General features: G+C 33.9%; 1 pseudogene; it reads right to left on the reverse strand.

Annotated features, from left to right (window-relative positions):
• Nucleotides 1-1,279: 1,279 nt before the first annotated feature.
• Nucleotides 1,280-1,810, reverse strand: LOC116905740 (annotated as a pseudogene).
• Between the last annotated feature and the right edge of the window lie 262 nt (nt 1,811-2,072).

A 2,072-nucleotide genomic window follows, 5' to 3' on the forward strand; every position in this document is an offset into this window, starting at 1 on the left:
TTGAAGGATTGTTTGTTTACTTGACACCTTGTTGTTTGCACTATTCTTATATTCTGGGTACTAATCCTCTCTCAGATATAGCTGGGAGAGATTCCAATTCTGTGTGCTTTCCCCTCACCTGATTTATTAGTTATTCAGACTTGTTTTTCTTTTTTAAATTTTTATCGGGTTCCATTTTTGCTTGTCCTTAATTCCTGTGTAAATGTGGTCTTTCCCTATGCTGATATCATATAGTCTAGTGCTTATGGTTTCTTTTCTGTTATATTCAGATTTCAGGTTTAGGTCTTTTGTCCATGTGGAGGTGGGTTTTGAACAAAGAGAAACAAAGAAGTCTAGTCTCACTTTTCTTCATGTGGCATCTAGTTTCCACAATAACACTGGATGAACAGTCTGTCTTCTCTCAACTATTGAACTTTGGCCTCTGCTTTTGAATATGAAATACAGGTTTCCTCATTCATTTGGTCTCATATGTCTACATGTGTGATTTTGTGCCAATATTTTAATGTTTTCATTACTAAAGCTCTATAATAGTGATGAAAGGACTTTTGTGAATCTGTAAGGAATTTGGAATTTTTTTATTTATATAAAAAATGGCATGAGGATATCCATTCAATTTATATTTTCAATCTATAAATACTAAATGTTTTTGGCAAAAAGGCCATTTTCACAGTATTAATTTTACCAATCCATGAGTATAGAAGGTCTCTCAATTTTCTAGTGCCTTTATCTCCTTTTACATCAGTGGTTTAAATCTTTTTCAAAGACCCTTTATTACTCATTTACATTTATTCCTAGGTATTTTATTTTCTTGAGGATATTATAAATGGAGTTGTTTCCTGTACCACTTTCTCTGTATGTTTTTTTTAAAATCAGTGTATAGAAAAGCTAGTAATTTTTTCAAGTTTATTATTTTCCTGGTAAAATATTGAAGTTGTTGATGTTTCCAGTAGCTTTCTGATACATTTTTTGGGATACATTAATATATCACCTGGAATACAGAAATTTTTACTTCTTATTCAGATCCCTTTAATTACTTATCTTGGCTTATTGCTTAACATATTATTTTGAACAAAATTTTGCAAAGGTGTAGAAGTAGTAGACAGTAGTGTTTCATTGCTGTTTTCAGTAGATTGTTTCAAGTTATACTCAATTTAGGATAATGTTGCTACAGTTTAAGAACTCACATATAGTTATTTTTATTTTTACTATTTATTTATTTATTTATTTATTTATCATTTATTTACTGTCTGAGAAATCTTTATAGGCCTTTTGGATAAATTTATTTGCTAGGAAGGATGATCCTGTCATACTTCTGCTGGAACCAGCACATAGCTTCCTCTTTGTTGATTCTGTTTTTGGCCCCAATGCAGCCTGTTCTGTATTTCTTGTCTGCGATGCTGAAGTCTGGCCTGCCCAGCATCACATAGAATTGACATAGGTGTCAATGCTCAGGTTATATTTGAGGCTCAGGTCAATGTGTTCTTGAATACCAAAACCAAAGTTTCCTGTGTCTGAGAAGTTATTTTTCTGTAACTCATAATCCCGCATCTTTAGGCCTTTCTCCAGAATTTCTTCTGCCTTGATTGACTCCACAGAACATGAAATGAACAGCAATAATTTCATTTCTCCTGATGTCAAAGGACCTCACATTGTATCTAGCTATGAAAAATACAGGTGTCCGTGCTGTGAGATGCTCCAACACCTTGACTGCCCAGGTCAGTCCATCTCTGCTTTCCCCCACACAGATACTGAGGAAGAGCTTGCAGATGCAAAGTTCCCACAAGGGGGTCTCTTGTTGTTCTTATGCCATGATGGAGGACAGTAAGCAACATGTAGCTCTTAATTATGTTGAGATTTGTTCCCTATAGTCTCATATATGTAAGCACTTTTATCATGAAGGTATGTTGGGTTTTCTAAAACGATTTTCTGCATCTACCCAGGTGATCATGTGCTTCTTTATGTAATATACTTTAATGTGTTTTATTAACTTTTGGCATGTGTTGGTTACATAGAGACTGACTATCATCTACTGATTGAACTTGGTATTCAAGTTGTCCTAGATTGTATATTTA

The sequence above is a fragment of the Rattus rattus genome, chromosome 7, assembly GCF_011064425.1.
Source record: "Rattus rattus isolate New Zealand chromosome 7, Rrattus_CSIRO_v1, whole genome shotgun sequence".
Lineage (NCBI taxonomy): Eukaryota > Metazoa > Chordata > Mammalia > Rodentia > Muridae > Rattus > Rattus rattus.